We start from the raw sequence: 18,582 nt of genomic DNA on the forward strand, positions 1-18,582 counted from the left end.
AGCTGATTTTTCATAACATGTTAACCCTTTTAAGATATAAATGTAAACAAGTATCGGATAGATTGTAAATCATTAAGGGTGTAGAAGTTTTTTACATAAAACCTCTGAAAATGTTTCCCTGCTGATCCACAATGCTCCTGTGACTGTTATCATAATGTAGCTTAATGAGAAAAGACAAGACTCAGCTTTTTCCTGACCCAGAAAAGAAAACAGTGGATCAGCATGCAATAAATAGAAAAGGCATAAATGGAACCATAAATAAAAATGAAGTAAATAATTAGAAAGATGATGATTCTGGACAAGTTGGCTCATTAGCAGAAGGACTTCAGAGGAATCCATCTCTCTGTGCTGTGCGCTCACCACAAGGACTTTTCCTGTCCACTGAACAGATAAACAGATTCCAGCGAAGAGCTGCATCTACCATAATGAAGCGTCCTCTCTTCTTTCTTTCATTCTGTCTCTCTCATGTTCTTCTTTCGTTTATTTGCCCCCCCACTGCTCTGTCCGTTTCTCTCGCTCCCTCCCACCTCTTCTTCCTCCACTTCTTTTAGCAATAACCCTCCTCCTCCTCCTCCTCCTTCGCTCGTCTTTCTCAGGGTCAATTAAGCTACAGTAACTAAACAGCAGTGCACCCTGTCACATTCCATCCAGTCCCCCTCAATGAGTGACTACAACTTTCACTAAAACAAACGGGCTTTGAAGGAACCCGCTCCAGCAGCTATTACCATATGAACAACCCACTTCCTACTGCACAATGAACTACCTTGACAGACCTTCTCTGGCCTCAGGCTGTCCTTCGTGGAACTGTGTTATAGATGGGGTATAAAGAAGGGTCTGTGTGCAGGTTGTGTGCACTGTTTGCTTCTTTTGCTCTGGCCCGGTGCGCCTGGCCCTGCTTTCCCAGCGCTGCAATATTTACTTCACAGGGGGTCTACACCTAAGTACACACAAGCTCGCAGCGGGGTAGGGCATGAGCACAGAGAAAATACATGAAAATAAAAAACTTTGATGCACACACACCCGCACACATGTTCACAAATACATGCACACACCGTCAACTACAAGAGCACCATACTGCGCTCTTGAGAGGCCAACTTCCACCAAAGCAGATCTATTTCTCTTCTACTCCTCGTCTGCCTCATCCTTACAAATCTTACACTATGTCAACAACTGCAATCTTTAACAAAGAGAAGAGGCACTCATTGCCCTTTTTCTATTTTAAAGTTGTTGCTTACATGTTTATGGACATAAATGTGTGTTATTTATCTACTGCTGCTCTCAACAGAATGCGCTCTGTTCATTAAAGCTTTTCATGTTGCTTGTCTGAAAAGCCCCTGTTTTCCAGGAAACATCCTCTTATGCACAATTGATGTGGTTCTGATAAAAGGTTTGTATAGAATAAAACAAATAAGAACTAGGTTAAATAGCTTGAGTCAAGGTATTTTTTTAACAGACAAGAACAAGAGCAATTTAGCACAGCAAAAATGTCTCCAAATGTTCCTGTCTTGTCTTACAACATATCTACATTTGCACAAGGGCAAATTGTGAATGTGAGAGATATTTCCTGCAGTGACTAATCTGGAAATCCCACCCTGCAGTCAGGTAGATCCGCTTTTCTCGCGACCTGATACTTTCCTCCGCATGTCTATACCTTAAGGGCTGAGAAAACGGGTCTGTTTTATACAAAAGAACATCTTTATTGACGGAAAGAAAGATGGGGGAAATATCATGTTTGTACCTCTTATCTATACGTCTATACGTGGGTGGGCAGAGACACAATCAGGTTTGATCGAACACTCAACTCACCACTTCAAGGAATCATGTCCTTCTCATTTTGAACATGAAAAAAAAATCAGATCTATATTATGTTTCAAACACACCCTGCAATCAGATCTACCTACACTCACTTTGACATGGCTTTCCATCACATCACAATGCTGGATAAATGCTATTTCCCCCCACTGCCAAAATGTGTAATTGAGGTAAGAGTAATGCTGTTAGAAACCATGACTCAGTGTTCTTAGTTTGGCCGCACTTTGATGCTCAAATTCCCAAATATATTCTAATTGAAAGAAATTGGAAAACAACAGATGGTGCGACAAAGTGTTATTTCATGAAGCATATATATGTGCCATACGTTGTTTAGCTGCTTGAAGCTACTGTAAGTTGTAGGGAGTTATAGTGCCAAAAATCATCAGCCAGAACAATCTAATTTTTGTTTTAATGATTAACCGCTGATCTCCCATTTTCTCTTGATCAATCCATTTATAATTTTTACAAGTGAAAATGGCAGCTGTAGTTTTCCAGAATGCAAGGTGGCATATTAAAATAGTTTTGTAATTAGACCCACATTCGAAAAAAATGTCATTGTCATAATATAGAAGCTATACTGTAACCAGATGTGTATTTTAAACTAATTACCAGTTTTCAACACATTTCTCCAATAAATTTAATTTGATTGCATAAAGGATTAATCCACAAATAGGTTCAATTGAGCCTATACAGCCTAGTTGACCACCTTTCATTATTTAATTGTGTTCTTCAGCAGGAACCTGACGCCAACAAAACAAGGAAAACTTGAGTCAGAGAATAAGTCTTCTCACGCATCAGATCTTCATCTGACCACAAAGACATCTGACTCCCAGCACATGTCCGACCCACGGACACTTGATACAAAGAACCCAGCCCAAAACCCTGATAGTAGATACGGGACACATACGCAGCCCAGCCCTTAGCATGGCATGTCTCCACCCTGAGGCTGTGTTCTGCTGGGTAGCTCTGGATGTATGAGTGACATTGAGAGGCTATATCTATGATATATGATTGCTTGTGAACACATGCCTAGCTGCCTGGGTGAGTGTGTTTGCCTATTCATGTATGTATGGGGGCACTCGTATGCACATCATCTAGAATGTCCAGCTAACCGTCACAATGCCATAAACCCCTGACTAAAGCTTCTTATCGCTCACACATATTTGTTCATTAAAGTCCACCATAAAACCCCCTCAAAGGTGGATAAAGTTTCATCATCCCCCAGGTAATAAAATACACTGTTTGTCCTCTTATACAAATGGCTGCAGTGCAGGTGCACTCCTCTGTCCGTCCATTTGAGAGATAGCTATCAGTTAAAAGGGTAACCAAAGCCTCCTCACTTGTTGGGTCTCCCTCTTTCCTCTGCATTCAGCTCCTCATTACATCCCACTGTGAATAATATCTCCTTTTAGCTTTGTTTACGTGAGGCATATGGCAGATACTGTAGTCAGCAAGCTGTTCCTGTGACTAACCTTCCTGTAATGGTTTTATTGCTGCACATCATATGATGACCATATTAAGGCACACGTGAGCCATGGGCTGAACTCATGATGGGAGCACTTTGGTGTAAAAGAGGAAGACTGAGGTCATTCGTGAGAAGAAGAAAGACACTCTGAAAAATACTTTATAAATGCTTCCATTGATTACAATCCCAGTGTGAGCTCCAACACCCTCCTTAGCTGTAACACAATGCATCCCAGGGAATTAATAACTATTGCTAATGGCTATAAAAAGCTCCTGAGAATCGGCTACCCTTCTAGCCACTAAAATCGATATCTCCCCTGACCACAATCTTTATTTAATCTCAATATAGTGGCACAAAGAATTAAGGACGAAAAGTGGATGAGAAATTGCTTGGTCAGAACAAAATGGGAGACTTTGTTCCTTTTTATCCTAAATTGACTGAAGCACTGCCACTTCATTGCACTACATTTTAAAGTTTGCACACTAGAACAGTATGTTAACTGGTTCATACTGATAAAACCTAAAAATCCACTCTGCTGCTATCCAGTAAGGTGCTTTGGATAAAAATAGCGTCACTCTTCCTTTGTCGTGTGAGACGGACTCCAATCATTTGCAGAGGAATCCAACTAATAATCAATTAAATGCCTTCTCCCCAATGCTCACCCAAGCCATTCAGTTGTTGCTGTAGTCACAGCTAAGGCAGTATTTACTATAATAATTAGCCCAGTGTTACAAGCATGGAAATCACCGTGATGAAGGAATAACTATGTGACTGCCTCCAGGGTGGGACAGGCAATGAGAGCACTCACATAGAAAGTCACGCCTTATTATGCAAGCGGTGGAGGTAAGGAATACAGCCTCCCAAGGTAATTGAGGCCATGTAGGCTGCTTCATACAGACAATTACCCTGAACAGGAGTGAGGCGCTGGTGTAAAGTGGAAATGAAAATAGCTGAAACCCCGCCGTTTTCTGCCCTCTGTAATCAGCATATCACACAGCCCAGAATGAAATAGGAACTATTCAAATATTAAAACATGGGCAAATATGACTGGGTTTTACTATGGAGTGAATCGTGTTCATTACATTTTAATAACATGCTTGTACTGTACGTGATGCTAAAATGGCTCCTACTTTATTCTTAGATAAGCTTTTTTCATTCTTTGTCGAGTCTACAAGTGCCACAAAAAGTGTATGCAATATAGTTGTTATGTACAACTAGAAGCATATAAAACCACAGTAGCAGTAAAAAGGTTGAATCCCAGCCACTAAATTCTATATGGGATATATTTCAAACGTGTCAGTTAATCCTCAGCTGTTACAGGGTTATTGGATGTAGGTCCTGCTTTATTGAGTTGATGTGTTAATGTGGTTTTGAGCATGCTTGTGTGCATATATGTGGGCATGCTTGTGTTTGTAAGAACTGTGTAGAGACCTGTGTGAATGTCATTTGTAATGTACAAGTGATCTAATTATTTGTAACCACATTCTTCACAGTGTTAAAGACAGCAAATATCTTTGTCTGAGGAATCTGTGCTATCTGTGACTGTTCATTTACAAAGTCTGGGTCACCCATAGTTGCTAAGTCCTTCACTTGTTAATGTGTGATACAAATGAGTGCTGCAGCGGCGCCAGTGAGAACACACCACTCTGTCCCATCTTATCAGCTGGCTGCATGAAAACTGTTTGTTCTAGATAGAGTCTGCAACAATCAACCAGTCAGCTTGAGGGAATTCAGCTGACACTAGATGACTGAACCTCACAGGACCAAACAGACATGCAAATCCACCACTAAAGGGAAGGATGGCGATAAAAGTCAGATACAGTCTGAATGACAACAATGGTCGTACGCCACAGGTTCAACTCAGCACTCTTAACTCCCTATATTATCTAGGTCAGAGCTGCACCTCCAAAGACTCATCCCACCTCCTTCCCTTGCTGTCTGGTTTCTTTTTTTGTGATGTGATGTAACATACTGTAACTTTATAGTTTAAATTCAAGATGGAGACCAGGTAAAGGAGCCATGTGACCAAACAAGGCAAAAGCAACACTCTAACAACTGAGGAGGAATTTAAAAAGGGTTTTCTAAGGACTCCAATCTTCTGATATGAATGTACATTTAAAATAAGTACAACATGTTACTTTAAGACATGACAATTGAAAGAGAAGCCATTCCCTTTGAGTAAGACCCATCTACACCACCTAAATCATTAACGGAAAGTGGGTCTAGATAGCCTCACCTGCCGTCCTGTGTTCCTATCTAGTTACCAGGCTAGCATTATACTAGCTAGCATTACTAGATGTCATGCACCCAGTGTTAGCTCACATGTTCTCTGACACAAACACGCACTAAAGAAACAGGAGAGAAACTGAAGATGGGCTGATTAATGAATTGGCTGTGTTCTGTTTTTCCTACCTGTCTAACAGATGAGAGCAGCAGTTTAAAGCCTTATACAAACAGGATTTGAACACACACAATCTAATAATTACTTTCAAAATCTGAAAATATTCTCTTTGATGATGTCAGACCAGTTTTGACTCATCAAACTCTCCTCAGAGGAGCTGGGCGCATAGCCATTTCTCCTAACTCAGACTATAAACCCAATTAAATAATCAAGGGTTCAATTGCCGTATAATTCCGCAATCAATAATTGGAGGATTTGTTGGTTCTTTAGATGAAATTAAACAGATCCCACAAGAAACAAATAAGGATAACATTTCAGAGAAACAGATGAGACAGTCCCAGATTAGTTAAGGATGGGAGTAGATCAAGAGACAGCATTTCAGTATGCAGCTGCCGCGCTGCCCAATCAAACCAAACTACTCAGAGACCAAAATAGGCCTCATTGCAGAATTCTCAGTCTCTACACACACCAATTTATGCATCAAGAGTGTATACATACACAAATAAGACACTGGCTCAAAAACATGCCATAGCCTCACACACCTTAACAAACCCAGAAGCAATCACCTCCTGAATAATCCAGTCAGAACACAAATCAAGCCTTAACAGGTTTAGAAAAGCAAAGAGGTTTTTTAAAAAATAACGTAAAAAGGCCCCCAGTAGAATGTGATGAATGAATCAAGCCAAGCATGCTGTGAACATTATCAGAGTGGGGGATGAATTAATACATTATCATGCAAGGCACAACTTCTCTTTTCTTGCTTCGCAGCTTGTCTGTCTTCCTGCTTATCAACCTGCTTGCCTGATTACCTGCCCACATACAGAGCACCTTTTGTCCAGATTAAAGGGGCATCGATGGGGGCGAGGTGAAATATTATTCATTTTCACAAGAATCCATTTTGAAAAGGAAATGTGTTAAGTTCCTTTGCCCTGTCTCACTGCCTTCCTCCCTTGCTAACCATCCAGCCTCTTCCTATTACTCTCTCTGACAGGTTGGCTTCCTCTCTACCCGTCTACTTAAATTCCCAGTTACCTCTGTGAGTCTGTGCTTTCCTCCATTCCCTGGATACCTGCCTGCTTTGCATGTTTTTAACATCACTGTCTGCTGTTTACTTATCCCGTCTCTCCCAAAATGGCAAATAAAGCATGTTGAAAGAAAGAAATTAGAAGATAGATACCACTCTCATTTCAGTCTGGCAGTTATAAAAAACAGCCAGTAGCTGGTTAGCTTAGCACCAATTCTTGAACCAAGGGAAATTGGTAGTCTGGCTCGGTGCATAAGTAACACAATCTGCCTAGCAGCACCTCCAAAGGCACACTTTATAGCTTATTTGTTTAACCTGTAAAAAACACCTTGTGGTTTTATGAGGTGTTCGGTCAAGGAAACAGTAACAACTTCCCAAAGACTGCTCCAGGAAGTTACTCCTGCCAGCAAAACAATGTAGCCAATAATCTTGTAAAACCACATGTAATTATGTTTTTAAATAATCAATTTTTTTTTTGCAGTTTATACTTTTTTTTACGTTTAGACAATGCCAAGAAAGCTGTTTCCCCCTATTTCCATTGATTTTAGGAAGCTAAGCCTTGCAACGACTGGCTAACTTCTCATTTACCCAACAGACATGACAGCGAGTGCAAACTGTTAGAAAAGAGAGCAAATCATTTTGATTTCACAAAATGTCAAACTGTTCCTTTAAAATGTTATGGTTGTGATAATTTCACTTAAAACACTAGGATTTGCCTCCTACATGTCTACCTGCCATCAGGCAACGCTCTGCAGTGTGGGCTCGGGCTGCTGTCAAACCATATATAATCATTCCTGCAGTCCTGGCTATACCGAAAAGTCTCCCTCTGCTGACCGTGTGTGTGTGTGTGTGTGTGTGTGTGTGTGTGTGTGTGTGTGTGTGTGTGTGTGTGTGTGTGTGTGTGTGTGTGTGTGTGTGTGTGTGTGTGTGTGTGTGAGAGAGAGAGACTAAAAAGAAGCATGCACAGAAGGAGATAGAGGGTTCACTGCTGAGATAAAAATGGAATCCATTTTGGTTCTTCAAGCACTCTCATCCACAGTGTGAGGACCTGCTCGGTGTGTGAGCCTGTTATTGCTATTTCAATCACTTCTCTTCCTCCTTTTCTCTATTTCAATTACTTTGCTTTTCCCTTGCTATACCGTATATTGTTTCCTCCTTCCCTCTGCATCCCCACTTATGTCCTTTCCTTTTTCTCTTCCTTCCTCCTCTGTCCCCTTCCTCTCACTTCTCCTCTCTACTGGCAGCCATGCACCCCAACACTGTCTCAGGTCCTGAAACTATGGCAACGGAATGAGAGAGCAAGCGCTCTATGATTAATAGATGAGAGATGCAGTGCCAATCGCTGGGGCCTGGGGAGGAGGGACAGATGCACTCCAACAACGCCACGCAAACATGCACGCAGAGTCACAGAGAGTACACAAATGCACACCCTCAAACCCCTCCACAATGAGCCACCCTCTGCGCTTAGTGGTAATATACACACGGAAAACGTGAGAGGGTCTGACTCACACCACACAGTGGCACATCGGCAGAGTTAGCACTTAAAGAGCTAAACAAGATGGTGTTTACCTGATGCTTAACACACTCATGACACACACTTCCTTATTGGCATCCAACAAGCAAACTAACCACAGAAATAACCACAGCCTCAGCAGCGGATGTGGCCCTAATGAGACTTAACAGACTGTGCCTCTCTTCCTGGCTCACAGCTGGCTGCTCTCACCTGTAAAAGCACAACAGCAGGACAGGAACTACATCATACTTTAATGCTGTGTACCACGATATACATCATCTGGTCTGTAGTACAAGACTTGGCTCTTTTCAAGGCCAGTCATTCATTCATCTCCCAGGCAATCACACAAAGCCCTGCTGCTTTTGGATAATCCCTGCAAATGCATTTCATCTCCATCCCATTTGAGTAATGACAGACGATCAAACTCGGCTCTGACAAAGGTATTAGTGCGTGTTAATGTTGCATGTTCTGACTAGTTGAGATATAGCATTTCCATGAAGAGAAACCTGGTGTTATAAGCAGATTTTAAATGTTGCTTTTGTTTTCATTTGGCAGGTGTGTGGTCAAGTTTGGCTTCTTAGCAATCTTCTCCTAGATGGGCCAGCCATAACTTTCTAATAGACTTAATTTCTAACAACAAAGCTTTGCCAAGGACCAACAGCCAAAAAAACTAAAGACACTGCCAATTCTACCACTGACTTGCAGCACCCGGCCGAAAAAAGCCTTGGCCTGGTCCTTCATGCTGCTGGCATTTTTGGCATAGACAACACGCTCAATCAATTATGCTAATGTAACGAGTATGAAGAGTGTTTTACACTTAGAAGGTTATTTCAATGGATGCACTACAGAGCCATTTCTTGGGAGAGGAAAGGGTTAAGGCGAAAGCAGCCAGTTCAAACAACACAAAGAAACTTAGAAAGTGGAACGCCATGCATCCATGCATGTGTGTGAACAACTGACTAGAGCTAGAGCAACACGCTGAAGCAAGTGATTAGCGAGTGATTACATTTTCAATGGGCCATGCCGTGAATAGAGCACACTGGACCATACTGCACAGGGAGATGTATTGGGTATCTTTAGTATAGTGAATACCATTAATCATCTCATATAAACAGGAAGCGATATGTTCCAACTTAACTAGAAAGGATGGCAGGTAGTGATCAAATATCTGCTTTCTCACATGCACAAACAAAGAAGATGCATGGAAATATAGATGGAGCTGTGCCATCCCCTCTCATCCTGTAAAATATCATTCAGTGTGTTTTCTTACATAAAATGAAAAGCGTTTATCGAATAATGACTTCAACTTCAGTAGGTCACGGAAATTAGAAAAAAGAGAGGTGGAGCAGCAAAAGCTTAAGTGAATCTCTATACAGGGTGGGAGTTGTTATGGCTTATTAAAATATGTTCCTATTTATTTTTTTACCTTCTGAATCACAACAGACTCAATCTAAAATGAGAGCCAAAGGAGCACAGCCAAAAGTGAGCATGTAACATTTCTGATGGACAGCTTCATCAAAAATACACACTTCTTTTATGAGGCTGATCCAAAACCAAATTAACTAAAAACATAATATACTCAATCATGATTTACCTTTTTTTTTTTATCTCTACGACTTGGTTTGATTAGCGTATTTGTCATTGTTGCCACTGCAATTAAGAAAGATGTAGTATCTGGAAATAGGTTAAGCATTAATAAATCACATCAAGATGAGTTAGTGGGGTTTGATGCTTTCTCGCCCTCTAATTGTTGTTTTTTTAAAACACCAGCCCACACACCAAGGACATGCATCAATAAAACATGGCTTTCATACAATATGCATAAATACACACACTATTGAATGGGGGCTATTGACACTTTCTGAATGAAGATCAATGGTTAACAGAAGCTGACCGGTCTCATATAATGGAGGGCCAATTCATTGGAACAGGAGCAAAGCCATTTATCAATTATTCAAACCTACTGTTTTCGAACTGCATCTGCCCTTAACTGGCAAAGGTAAATACTAACTCTCCCTCTCATGCTCTCTTTCCCCCACACATACAGTGGGACAAATCCACATCAGTCACACACAATGCCATCCCCATTGCTATTGTTAGGGGATCTGCGGATCAAATGCTCCACGGAGCATTGCTCCAAATACAAGCAACAACTCTGGTCGCTCAGCTCTATTCTTCCTCTCCAGGAGGAGAACAGGCAAGCTGCTGTGACAAAGGTAATCATGCTGTAATTCATGTATCAGCACCATAACATGTCAATGTATACTGTGTTAATAGCAGGATTATCACTCTGTTTTGTGGTGTTGTAGCCTTTACGAAATAGTATGGGAGGATTTACAGCCTGTGCAACTTCTCAGGCAAAATGCCTCCAGGACATTTGAATGCCTTAAGGCGAATGTTATAGAAACATTCTGCTATTTCACATTCAATATCAATGTGTAACACTCAGCACAGTATGAGTGGGAAAATACCTAAGGTCGCAGATCAAAAAAACACACAAGTACCAAATATTTCCAACGATTTCAGGGGGGAAAAAGGATAAAAAACAACACCCTTTCTTCTCAGTGGTGGCATGAAATCTTTTAAATGTTTTGTATAGGACAATGCTAAAATCAAAACACTATGTGCGAACAATCTTTTGATAAAAGGCATATTTTGCCGTGAGCATTCAATACTGCTTAGATTCCCCCATTAATATCATCACCCTTACACACTTGATAATCTATAACCTACATTTAGATTTGCTGAATCCTTTTTCCATCTTTTCCCAGTGACTCTGGGGGGATCTTTCATACTGGGAGAGGAGAGGAGAGGAGAGGAGAGGAGAGGAGAGGAGAGGAGAGGAGAGGAGAGGAGAGGGAAACCACTGGGAGTGACTGGGTGTTGGCAGTCAGGCTGCTGGATGTGGTTTGTGAGGCCTCTATCTCCTCTCTCAGCTTGTTAAAAAAATTATTTGCAGCAGGCAGCACTTCATTTAATGGCAAATCCACTTCTGAGACCGGTGTAATTTTGTCTCCTACTCAGAATTACAAACATTTGATTGATCGTTGGGACCAGAGTAATACTGACCACTCAGCCTCCTGGTAGCTTGAATTCAATGAACACACCCTACGAATCAATTCCCAACAAATAAAATGTGTCTGTGAAATGACTTATTCATTAATTATTAACATTAAATCTCTGATTAGTTTTATATAAAGAATGAAAACAGAAAGTATGATTGCAAAAATGTCTACTGTACATGTCAATTGCTGCTCAAATTCTCATTTCCATGAATGTGAAATAAATGGCCAATAAAAAGCCCATCATGCACTGTAATAACGGACACATCGCTTCAATGTTTAAGCGTTTTCACACAAAAAACATGGGTACATTTTAGGTACATATAAATACTACATTTTTCCATTCTTATTTTCAGTCCACAGATGGAAGTGTTGTGGCTGTAATCTTTAAACTCAACGAGGATGAAAAACAGCATGTCAGACGGAGGCAAGAGGAAAACAGTCGGTCTGGGTCCTGCAAGTTCCCATAAGCACATTTCTTATTTGCCGTAAATTGACCTATACCCGGAATGATAGTGAAGAGGTTTTGACACAATGTAATCCGCAATAGCTCTTTTTGAGACGGTCCCTTCTTTATTCCGTATGGGTAAACAGCATAAAAGGGATTACGCACGAACATGTGGTCTGTTGTATCGGCACAGGGATCTTTCCTTGAGGACAATAATCGCAGTTCTCATTTAATTAGAAAATAAGGCACTTTCTATTTTTCTCAGAACTTTAACAAATCTTTACAAATACGCTAAACAACCCTAAGTTAATAAATACGTAACCATGTGAAGCGTGTGCACTTGTCGCACGGCAGCCTGGCTTCTCAGAAAACAAGCCTCCGGGGCTGGAGAAGCACTGGTACGGGCTATACGCGCACCAAAAGTTTGAAATAAACAAATAAATCTTACCTTCAGCTCATGAATGGATATGCCTCGGAGTTTTTACAGCTATATCTTTTAGTAATCCATGAGGTATGGCTCTCAAAGCGGTTCAGACGGTGCTCGGTCAGAATAACAATACGAGCGCTACTTTTCTCATGCGCTTCTTTTTGTTACATGCCTCTCTCAAATCACACCTCTTCAAATCGGAATATCCATTGGAAAACCAACCTAGAGAGAAAAAACAATGTTTCGGATTACAAACTCCTCTCTCGTAAACTGAAAAAAACGGGTGTCCCAGAACTAGCTACAGCGCAGAATTCAGTCCCCTCCACAAAAGCCGACGGTCATCCTATTTGGAGATGAAGCTTCTTACCAGACTGGAGCGGAGCGCTGCGAGCCCAGCTGTCACCCACCCGCTACACACACATACACACTCACACATACATAGGGAGGAGCTACGTCTCTGGTATTGTGTCAATGGGTGCCAGTAATGGACAACTGTATTTCTATTTTTAAGTAGCGGCATTTCATAAGAATGTGCGCTTGAGAAGGAGAAAGCCTGAGAGCTAATAATAGTGTCGACAAGGATTGAAAAAAAGACAAATGTTTAGAGGTTAGTATGAAATTCAGATAAGATTAAGTGCTGTTTTGAAGAAATGCAGGCTGGGTCACTTGGTCTGTGTCATGCAAACTGCCAATGATGATTTTAAAGACACAGTAATGATGCATGTATTGTGTGATGCGAATCGGAATGTGATCCGGTTGAAAAGCTCTCTTGTCTGCTCTCTGCTCTGTGCTGCTCTTTCTTCCTCGGTGGTCCCTCCAGGGTCCCAGGTTGGCAGGGGTGCATGCACAGAAACACCTGCTTTGTACTGTAGGTTTTTTTAACACATGGGTTTAAACTGATCTTATCAAAGTGGTCATTAGGTGCAGTCTGAAAGCCACAAGAAAGTTGCTGCTTAAACTTCTGCTCTTAGGCTACAATCTGATGTCAGGGGTGCAGGCTCCACAGAGTGAAAATCTTTCTCCCTCTCTCACAATCTCTCTCTCTCTCTCTCTCTCTCCCTCCCTCCCTCCCACACACAGACACACACACGCTCACACGCCTTACCTTAAACAAAGTCAAAATCAACATCAATTTGTCAGTGTGTGTGTGTGTGTGTGTGTGTGTGTGTGTGTGTGTGTGTGTGTGTGTGTGTGTGTGTGTGTGTGTGTGTGTGTGTGTGTGTGTGTGTGTGTGTGTGTGTGTGTGTGTGTGTGTGTGTGTGTGTGTGTGTGTGTGTTCCTGAGCAGTGGCCTGTCAGGCACTATTGCCATCTTGTTACAGTAACAGCTCCGTACAGTGCTGCTTCCACAGGCCCAATGCCAAACACTATTCTTTGATGTAAACTAATGCGCTCATGCCCGCCAATCCTTTCCTCATCTGATATCATTTAATTTGCTTTAAAAGCAAAACTCATTTACAATGATGCAATTGAACCATAAGGAAAGGCTGTGCTGCAGGAAACATAATCACTCTACTGTTTCTTTCAGGCAGATCTGGATTTGGTCCATGTGGTTTGTTAAAAAGATATTTAATCATAAACAGTCAACGTAAAGTGTGGTAAAGGCATATGCAAAAACAAGCACTTCTTTGGCAATTAAGTGCCTGCAGTGCATTCATATATAAAACATCTCATTTGACAGTATAATGTACAGCAGGCTTGTTGGAGTTCATTAAAATTCTGTGTGAGAGATGTGTTTGAGTGCACGTCTACTGTGCACTGATGATGACACATGCAGGTGAATCATTATATATACTCCACCAAATGCGAAAAAAGCATTTTGATCCTCTAACATCAATGCAAATGCTGCAAACAAAAAGCAGGTTACAAACAGAACAAACATTGTGTATTTCACACACCAACTCTTTAATCTGCTTCTTTCTCTATTTCACTCTCGTGCTCTCACACACTTTGAAGTGGAAGTGTTGCTAAGTGTAGGAGGCGGGCAGGATATAATTCGAGCTCAATAATGTCAAGATACACACCAGTTAGTTTGAACTCTGGAAATATGCTCGTGTCAGAGCTTATCCTGCTTATCTTGCTAAAGTTGTCCCAGGCGCATTAGGACTGGAGGAGAGGCGGCGGTTGCAATAGAGAAACACAGAAACCATCACTTCCACAACCGGGACAGACATTAGGCACACAGGAGCAGTTCTGCAGATACCTGCTGCCAAACTCCATACTTAGCCCTCCTCTTCCCTCCAGCCCACTGGAACTTGATCTAAACATTACTTTTCAGCATGACATAAGTCTTCTCTTCATTTTACTGGCCAAAAGAATTTCCTACAAATCATTTACAGCCTTAAAGTTGGCCTGGGAAGCTACTAACTAAAGGAACTGCGCCCACCTTTAAACGCAGGGCATTTAAAGCTTTGTAACAGCATGCAGCAATTTCCTGTGTCTCTGACACTTCACACCTCCTCTCCTGTCCATGAAAAGCTGCCACACCACACCAGCTATAGTAGAATACAGGTTCTTTACAGAAGTGAAAGTACCAGTAGCTTTACAGTAAAGTACATCCTGCATAGAGAATCCTCCTGAATGTAATAGTACGGTACATTCAGCTGATTTAACTTTAACTAATACAAAGTACACATTTTCTCTAAGCTTTGATTTTTTGTGAAATGTTGTCTAATTTTCTTAGTTGAGGCTTAAACATATCTTGAGTGGATGATATTAAAAACAATTGAATTGTTAAACATGCTTTTTTCCTGAGTGAAAGTATTCGGTAACATTGAATGAAATGCTGAGATAAAGTAGATGTTGAACAAATGTGTAAGGTACAGTAAATATAAATATTTACTTTCCACCTTCACCACAATTGGTTATGACAATGCTGTTGTGATGTAAAAGAGCCTTACAGTAAACCATGTTGTTTCATACATACACATGCTGATATGGAAAGGTATGAGTGTTGTTTCCCACTTGAATATTCAGTAATATGGGATTACCTAAATTATGCAATTAAAAGTCCTAACATTGAACATGTACTGTATGTGCATACTAAGGAGACAGTCACACACACACACACACACACACACACACACACACACACACACACACACACACACACACACACACACACACACACACACACACACACACACACACACACACACATAAGCACACACAGTCTACAGTATCTTTATCACTATATTGGCTGAGCTGTGGGTATTACAGCTGGGACACGAGGAGCATCATTTGTTAAAACTGCCCCCAATAATGCTGCCAGAGTCCTAATGGCTGCTGCTCACCTGTGGATCATACAGACAGCTGGGAGAGGAACAAAGACCACTTACAGTAGTAACTGCCTTTGTACTGTTGCAGGCCGATCACTGAATCTGTCTGCTCCCTCTCCTCTCAGTACTTAAATGGGCACAGCAGCCTGTTTACTGTCTTCAAAGGGTGTAAAGTGGAAAAGATAAACATGTAGTTACATCTATAAATTGTGACTAAGCTACTGCTGATTGTTAAGTTCTTCCATATGTGACTTCTGGGAGCACGACAGCAGTTTAGACTGTATTCTGCTGTTTCTGTCATCGCATAATTGATATTGTGTTGAAAACAGACAGGAACATAAGGATTAGAAGGATGAAGGGAAACTCTGGTAAAGCCACAAGCTTGAAAGTGATACTGTGATTTTTCAAAAATATTGACCAGGCTCGTACACTGTGAGTCCTGAGCACCTTAAGAATTATTATATTAAAGTAGCAGAAGCACTGTTATCCTACTAGGTGGTTATTTTAGAAAAGGTACATTAGGGGGAAGGCCAAATTCAATAAGAATATAGCTTGTTGAAAGTGCACTCAGATTTTAAGTAACCTTTTTTGCAAAAGAGAAATCATTTCTGTAAACAGTTTTGCATTTTTGTCCAGACAATCTACATTATTACCTAGAAAAAGGGACTGTGTTCTGTGAATAGCATTATACCATACTTAACCAATAGAATAGCCTGTGATATAAGACAGCTGCACAGTTAAAACACTCCATCTGTTGAGATGCAAAATGACACAAAGTAGACCCTATCAGACTTGTTAGGAGGTAAAACAACAAATATATATTTGAGTAAAACAGCTAGTAATCAAAGAAAAACCAAATTTCCCAAAAATAAAAACTGTTCTTAGAAAGAAATATGCTGAACTACTGTACAATCACAAGGTATGAGCTGATATTTGCCCTATGAGAATCATTGAAGTACATATCATGAATAGATACATATACTATACTAGTTCATTTGTTTACTTCACATGTTGAAGTTTTCTCAGGATCCAAATGTTTTGTTTAAAAAGTGTTTTATAGATATTTCAGAGAAATGACAATGCAAATATGCTGTTTGAGGTATATTTTCAAAGTCAATATGATTTACATTAGGAAAGTAAAATGAATACACTAACAGTACATAATGATAGCATTGCAGTCTTAAAGTTTGAAAGTCTTCAAAAGTTTAAATCATTTTACAAACTAAATAGAGCAAATGGAAATTAAAGCATGCCACAGCGGTCCACTGTTTGACATTTTGCTAAAGAGTACACAGGTATCCCATAGAGGGAACTCTATTACTTCACTCCAAATCTTATAGTAATCATAAGTTCAAACAGTATTAAAACAGAAAAGAAGAATTTAAGATTGTTTTCAGATGTACAGATGTAGATGTAAGTAAAGAGAAAAAGAAACTGAGATACTGTTGCCCCCTGAGCTGCTGAAAAATGATCATTAGTTATCTCAGGGGAGAGGGGTGTCACTCACAGACACACTAACACACACATGCATACGTATACACAGTTTACAGTAATAGCAGATGTTTACTTACTTGTTTATGTATTTAAAGGACAGTGCACATTAATCCAGATTGTTGTGAATGAGCCAGTATTAGCCAGTGTTATTCCTTATCTGTATTGTGTTCCAAAGTGTTGATGCCCTCACAGAGAAAAAGTGTTTACCAAAGGAACTGGACCTAAGAGGGACTACACAGTCCCCTCTAGGGCAGACCTTGTGGTTCTGCTGTTTGAATGTTTCTGCTGTATAAAAGTGCAGAGTGGTGGGGGGTGCCTTGCTGTTTATAATCTTAAAAATGAGACATGCATCAGTGTGTTTTAAAAGATTTTCCCAGCTGAGCAGGTTACGTACGTATCTTTGTCCAGGATTTTGCAATGGTGGTATAGCTTAGGTTTTCTGTCCAAAACTTTGAGAGCTTGTTTGTGAAATGATAGGATCGCTTGGAATAAGAAAACCTTGTAGAGAGAGACAGTCAGATGCCCTAGTTATGAATGTGTTGCTCAGATCCTTAACCCACACACTCATATCCAGTACAAGTACGCAGTTTTGGTGGTTTTATATTATGATGATTAATAGACAATAGTAAGAATCACAGGAAATAAGAATCAGCCAGTGTCACAGGAAGAGCCTTTTTAGCACCATCAAACTAGCATAATTTTCACACCATTTTCATTGGTCTCCAGGACCAGGAAATTCTATTAGACAGAATTTTTTGTTTTACTTCATAAGCTCTACAAGTTCAGCTGTACTGCTACTGGGGGCAAAGGGGTATTTGTATTCAGAGATGATTGATTGCTGCTAACTTTCATACAGCCAAAACATCAGCTTATCACTATTTTCACCACTGAACATTTAAACGTATAAATGCAACCCTTGGTGTTTGTGAATTTGTATTTTACTTTATTAAATATAGTTATCCTGCTGGCATTGAGTGTATGCAGCTATATACTGCTGCATGTTGGCCACCAACAGCGTCATGCTTAATTTTACTATCTAGGCATTTCTAAACCAACAGAGGTGCCATTATCCGGAGGCCATGTTCTCTGCTTCTATCATTGGATGTGCTGCTATATGAAAACATAATAATATCAAATGCATGTTTCCATACTCCATGCAAAGGCTGTATTCCAATCGTGTCATTAAATATGTTGCCAAATATATTAATTGCCTTATTAGAAATTGACTCAGAGTAAGCCCAAGGCATACAAAGTATATACAGAATATGTGTGTGTGTTTGGCCTGTGATGGCAAAATGATGTTAAGCATGGCTGAGTAAAGTACAGTACGCAGAGTACTGTAACACACACACACACACACACACACACACACACACACACACACACACACACACACACACACACACACACACACACACACACACACACACAAACACACACACACCTGCTGGGCCTCGCCTCAGCCAGCTTCAGTTTCCACTGTGCACCCATGTTTGCATGAAAGCCATGAATAAGTCAGCACTTCTGCATGATAGGTCTGTAACTAGGAGTGACAGTTAGAGAGCATAGTCTATAGAATCTCAGATGGGACTCTGTGTGCGCGAGTCAGTTTCTAAGTGTGTGTGTAAGTGTATATGTGTGGGTGGGGGGCTGAGTGCT

General features: G+C 40.6%; 1 protein-coding gene across 1 annotated transcript in view; it reads right to left on the reverse strand.

Moving 5' to 3' along the window:
• Positions 1 to 12,551, reverse strand: part of LOC104945763 (semaphorin-6A-like) — an 88,971-nt gene extending 76,420 nt beyond the window's left edge. The window contains exon 1 of the mRNA XM_010771481.1: positions 12,174 to 12,551. The gene's annotated coding sequence lies outside the window, so the exon portion shown is untranslated. The remainder of the gene's footprint in view (positions 1 to 12,173) is intronic.
• Between the last annotated feature and the right edge of the window lie 6,031 nt (positions 12,552 to 18,582).

The sequence above is a fragment of the Notothenia coriiceps genome, unplaced genomic scaffold (genome assembly GCF_000735185.1).
Source record: "Notothenia coriiceps isolate Sejong01 unplaced genomic scaffold, NC01 NC01_scaffold00009998, whole genome shotgun sequence".
Taxonomy (NCBI): Eukaryota; Metazoa; Chordata; class Actinopteri; order Perciformes; family Nototheniidae; genus Notothenia; species Notothenia coriiceps.